The following is a 6,387-nucleotide window of genomic DNA, read 5'->3' on the forward strand; positions in this document are numbered from 1 at the left end:
CAGACATGACACAGTAGATAAGTTTTAGTGGCTGCTGCTGTACAGGATGTTTTGATGATGAGACTGGCCATATCCTAGTTTGTAAGTGGGACAGACTGCTCCATTTCACATGGTCTTCCCATACTGACTGCAGAGGTCAGGTCTCAGTGTCATGAATCTCCAGAATTGCAGAGCTATATATCTGCCTAGAACAAAGTAAAGGTATTTAACAGTGACCTCTCTTCCACGCTTTATAAGTCAGACACTGGCATTCTCTGCTTGCATTATAGCGTTATTGGTCATTAACATGATAATGGATGGGTTACCTCTCACTGCCAATCTTGTCTGGAGAAGAAGCTGCAAGATACGAGTCCATGTAAGAACTAAGAAAAGTGCACATACACCCAGAAAAGGAGGGGGGAGAGGAAAGACCTAGAAGAGACATGGTGATAGATAAATAAAAACAGACAGGCAGACACACGGTGAGGGAGGAGTGGAAACAGCAGAAAATCAGGGGAAGGAGCCGTGCACAATGTAGAGGAGGAGCTGAGAGGTCAGGGGGCGCCTGTGTGACGAGTGGTCGCATGCTGCTTCTATACAGAAACAGGCAGCATGCGGCCACATATACAGAGATACGGGGGTAATCCTGATTGTGAACAGCTGGGGAAAACACATAGTTGTGTACAGCAAAGAATGGGCGGCCATTGCGCCCCCCTCAGCGGCCACACCACCCTCGTTACGGCCCTGGCGCTATGAGACCCACCTAAAAGAAGAGAAGCGTTCTGTGCCGGGCAGTGCAGCTCTGTTGTGCCAAGGTTCTGTGGCAGTGATCAGTACACTGTGAGACTGGTTTTCTCTCTTGACTATAACTTCCGCCTCTGTTTTATATCACTGCTGCTCTCTTGGGTGTTCTCTTCCTCTGTCTACCTCACACGGGGACTGTCCACTTGCATATTGCTGACTAGGGAGGGGGGCGATAGCAAGCAGCGGGGACACCGGTGATGACCTCCAGGTAAGCTCCGCCCATGAGGAAAAGGGGGTGTGGCCATAAGGTAGCCGGGCCTACCGGTGATTTAACCGGTAGCCTACTGGGCAAGTCCGGCGCTGCTCCCAACACTTAAGAAAAAAGGTTTGGGAAAGGGAGGGGAATGGGCAGAGATTGGGCAGAGATCGTACTGACCTAAGAAGAGTAGGCATTTACCTTTAGATCCGTCGGATCGATAAGAAGAAATGCTCACAGTTTTTCTTGCTTAAACTTAAGGAAGCTCAGGGTCATGTTTAAGTCCCAAAACAGCTATAGCAGCTGCGATCAATAACAACACTAAACGGTTCAAAAAAAATCGCTCATTTAAAACGCCCACAACTAAATATGCACAACATACATCTTAATTCACTCAATTTTTTTTTATTTTTTTTTATTTTATATTAATATCAAACATTAAAAAATGTACTCTTTTTTAAAAAACAACCATGGTGGATGCACAGTTGTAGTAAATTGCAATGTAAAGTGGTTGATGTGTAATATCTAATAGCCTATACCTTTTTTGATATTTTTTTTAAAAAAAGGCTAATAATATGCTAATAATAATAAGAAAGACAACAGGTTAGTTTATTAAAATTGTACGGATAAGTTGTGCAATCTTGCATAAGGGACGTAAAGGAAATCCACACAAACATGGGAAGTATATATAAACTCCACACAGATAAGGCCGTGAGTGAGGATTCAAACTCAAGTCCCCACTGTTGAGAGGTGGATTGTCTAACCACTAAGCCAATGTGCAAATGTGTGAAAAATGTGTGCATGATATAGATTACAATGAAAAGCTGAGCATGAACTTCTCTCATAACAAACTTTTTTCTTTTAGAATTTTTATTAATGTCAATAATTATACATTAAAATGTTCTAGCCCTAAATCCTTGGTACATGCACAGTTTAAATTTTGACATGCAATATAGGCATATTCCACAAAATGGGAATTAAACTCATGACCCCACTGATGAAAAGTGCATTGTCTAACCACTAAGACAACGTGCTAATTGAGCAATACATACATTATATAGACTTGAATGACAAGCAGCATGTTTGAAAGTCCAATTAGGTAAAACTAAATGTGAGTACATAAACCATAAACCAAGTTTAGAATGCTTCTAAAAACAGACAACACAACACATGCACTACTGCCAACATGAAGGTTTAAGGATAAACAATAAAGAATTACATACACACATTCTCTTGTTGTCCGACATGAAAAAGGTGTCATGTGTAATTTAGAATTGTAAATAACTGTGGATGCGAATTTAATGGCTAATTGTTTGGAAACATAAATATCCATGCATGATACAATGCTATAGACAGAACAAACGCCAAAACATATACTAGCGTACTTTTCTATAAGTAACACATTGGCGCAAACCCACAGAAACATGGGGGTATACAAAGTCCACACAGATACAGGCATGATTGTGGATTCGAACTCATGACCCTACTGCTGCAAGCTCATTTGTCTAACCTGGCGGTTCCCAAAGTGTGCGCCGCAGCTCCCAGGGGTGCAGAGGCGCTGTAACAGTGGTGCCGCCGAGGCCAGAAAATTAAAAAATATAAATACTTACCAATCCGGCGGAGCCTGGGACCCAGCATCCTCCTTCCTCCTCACTTCTCACTGAATGATGACATCACGCCCTTCAGTGAGAAGCGACAGGAGAGAGGTGGCTGCTGGGTCCCGGGCGCAGCCGGATTGGTAAGAAAACAGAAGATAGAAGAAAGAAGGCCAAGTATGGTAAGTAAAGAAAGGGGAAGGGAAATGGTTATAGGAAACACCAATGGAGCAGCAAAAGAATGAAGGAGGGGGCAAAGGAAGGATGAAGAGAGGCAGTGTGAGGATGAAAAGGGTAGGAGTGAGGATGAAGAGGGGCAGAGTAAAGATGAGGGGGGCAGAGTGAGGATGAAGAAAGGCAGAGTGGTGATGAAGAGGGCACAGAGTGTGTGTGGATGAATGAGGGCACAGAGTGTGTGTGGATGAAGGAGTGCGCAGAGTGTGTGTGAATGAAGGAGGGCAAAGAGTGTGCGGATGAAGGAGGGCACAGAGTGTGTGGATGAAGGAGGGCACCGTGTGATCGTGAATGGGCACAGTGTGATTTTTGTACATGTTGTTTTATTTTGTTTGATCTTATTCCTCTTAATATTAGCTGTAAATTATTCTTTGACAGAAATATAATTGAAAAAAATATATAAAAATATTCTTATCCCTTGGATTTATGCGTGTTATTTTTGCAAACAACTTACAAAGTATTTCTGTGCTGACCTAAATACTTATTACGTTATTTTGACCCAACTACTTATAAAACAGGACTGCTCGGTAATTATTTTGGAGAGGTGCCTTGAAAAAATTATGGAGACTCTAAGGGTGTCCCCGAACTGAAAACATTTGGGAACCACTGGTCTAACCAGTAGGGCTTACTTCAGATTGAAACAAACATACAATACAGGCACTAGTGGCAACCTAAAGTGTTAATGAGCATAATTAATTGAACAATTGCACACATCTTCTTAGTAACAGACATAAAGGATCATGTTTTGTTTAATAAAAATCTAAATATGAAAACATATGCTAATGCATTTCAGAATAATTCACAATCATAAATAAAAGCGAACATTTTTTAAACATTATAAAAGTAAACAACAGATTTCTGTAACCACCGTTGCATAGACTCAGCATCAGATCTCGCCATCTGATATCACAGTGGGCCATACAACTGCATATACTTGTCTCATTACAATCCGCTATAAAAGACTACTTCATGCACACTTGAAGTTGGTTAGGAGTCTATAGTGGAGTTTACGGGTGCTGATTTGTATAGTGGACTTTTATTTGCATTGAGAGTTATATTTTAAGCTTTCTGTTTTATAGACACTTTAAAAGTTTGTGTTTGTAAGATATTTTATTTTCCACAATAACAGTGCATCTCTATTTTCATATGTATAAATGTGTGTGTTGTTTGTATTATAAATTCTAACCCCTTTTTTTGGGGGGGGGGGGGGGGGGGTGGTGTGAAGCTTTTCAATCTAATATCTATTAAGATGATTGGCAGGCCACTTCAGGTTCCAGACTGATTTGTAAGGTAAGATTCTTTACTATGGTTTATATCCCACTTTTAAAATTCTCTAACATTCTAAAAATCCAATTGTTTGGTGATGAAAGTAAAGACCTGTTTCATTTTACGAAACATATACAAATGCATGCACCAGATAGACTGGACTTAAAAATATGGTTACCTTTGAAATCTGCAATTTTGAAATCATGCTGTAAGGGCTTCCTTTGCCCCTGCTGAGATTATCAGATGTGACTTTTATAGCCATAGCACTTAGAAAAAGAATGATGATGCTTGATTGTTAGTGTTTAAGTTAAATTAGAACAAGCTAAAGGCTTTCATTGATGAACTACCAGACCTTATCTAGGACATGTCTGCCTCACCTGAAAAATATTCAGTAATTAAGCATAGTCTGTGTTAATCATATATCTGACTCACTATGTGAATTTTCTTTTCTGCTCAGGTAAAGTACATAAACTGTGTTGTGTGTTTATTGATTTTAAGGCACTGATTTGTCAATGTTTTCTAATGGAGATTCCTTGCATTCGCTTTCATTTTGAGGATAAGTGAGAAACAGACACCATTTTAGTAAATATCTAAATGTTTGCAATTTATTCCAACAGACCTTATGACCCAGCTGTCAGCCGGAGCACAAAGGAGGTGCGGCAAGGATCATTTCATGGAGGAAGATCAACACATGAAGGAGTTGCCTTTTGCAGCATGTAAGTATCTATAGTTAACAATGTTATTCCTTTTAGGTTATTTGGGGACCTGTGTTACAGTTAAGGCATGAGAAATTGTAGATTTTACAGCTTCAAAGTATAGGTGAGTATAAAGTACACACAGCTCAGTAGTATTTTGTTTCAAAATGGCCTAAGGTTGATCGCTTTATCTCTAATATTTTAAACAGATAAAGAAGACAGCTATTATGGGTTCCAGTATGACCTGCCTTGCAACACCTCTAACCAATGGGATAAAACCAACGTGCATATGTTTGTATTTGATATTTGTAATTTATTTTTTTTACAAAGGAGTTTGTATTTTCATTTGGTTTTCATTTTGTGTTTCATTTGAGTACTGCAATCATGTTTATAAATGAATATTAATATATTTTTTTGCAATATTCATTCTCCTGTAACTCTCTGCTGCTTTGAACAAGGTTTAACATCCTCTTCTTCTACACATCCTTCACTCCATTGTCCATCTAGACACAGTTTTCTGCTGGGTCACTTCCCACCTCTCTAACTGCACCTGTAGTGTACCCACCTCTGGCACATTCTCCCTTCCACTCTCACTCTCTATTGAGGTCTCACAAGGCTCCTTTTGAAATTTTGCCTAGGGCGCTGAGAACCCTAGCACCGGCCCTGGGAGCAGGGCAGACACCTTCCTTGCCTATAAACATAAACCAACCCAAAACAGAATTATCTCAATTAAGGCAAAAGATGGAACATTAGTATATGACCTGAAAAAAATAGCAAACCAACTCCAAGATTATTATGTGTCATTATACAATCTGGGTACAGAAGCTGATGACTTACAAATATCTGAACTGAAACAGTCACACAGACTCCGATGAGCTCTGTTTATGACATTGTCCCCCTCTCCTCTATCTCTCACCTTCCTCAATGTCCTGTCCATCCCCTTGTTGTGTTTCTACATTCCATCTTACTCACTACGACCTTCACTCTTTCTCATCCTCTCCAATCTTAACCTCTCTTCACAAATTTTCAGGGTAATGAGAATCTGGGGGCTTTTCCGTGCTTTGTCACATTGCTAATGGTCTTGAGTTTTGCACACATAAGGCAAATCATACAAAGTGCTATGTGCATGTAACCCAATGCATTTAAACACACCTAATTATAACACTTGAAATAAGACCAGTCCTATTTTCCCCAGTTCATTTAACTTAGTTATGATGTTTTTTTTTCTTTAGCTGGACTCACAACATTGAAATGAAGTAATACAAGATAGACCTCCATATTAGCCAATATCCTGGAGCTCTTTGTTACCTCTTGGAGTATTGTGTTCTCTATTTTTTTGCTGGAGGACAACTTCAGGGATGACTAAAGCTGGTTTTAAATTTCCTCCATTTATACACTATCTGCCTGACCATGGAATGGTGCAGTGAAGTCTTTCGCAATGGTTATATAACCCTTTCCACCCTTTCCAGAAGCATGACTGGAAGTCCTTTTCTCTTGTCTTCATCAATCTCGTTGACAGAGGCACGATTCACTTTCACAAAACTATTTACCTGTTTTAACTGTTTTGGTGACAACTCTAGTATGCTTTTTGACAGGTTGTGCACTAAGATGGAGGCTT

The 6,387-nt window shown here is 39.8% G+C and overlaps 1 long non-coding RNA gene across 1 annotated transcript; it reads left to right on the plus strand.

Annotated features, from left to right (window-relative positions):
* The first annotated feature begins 4,641 nt into the window (after positions 1-4,641).
* LOC142140282 (uncharacterized) lies at positions 4,642-6,173 on the plus strand. Its single transcript, XR_012688374.1, has 3 exons — positions 4,642-4,790; positions 4,979-5,052; positions 6,002-6,173. It is a non-coding gene; the product is annotated as an uncharacterized LOC142140282 (long non-coding RNA).
* The last annotated feature ends 214 nt before the right edge of the window (positions 6,174-6,387 follow it).

This window comes from Mixophyes fleayi, chromosome 2 (genome assembly GCF_038048845.1).
Source record: "Mixophyes fleayi isolate aMixFle1 chromosome 2, aMixFle1.hap1, whole genome shotgun sequence".
In the NCBI taxonomy this organism is placed as follows: Eukaryota; Metazoa; Chordata; class Amphibia; order Anura; family Limnodynastidae; genus Mixophyes; species Mixophyes fleayi.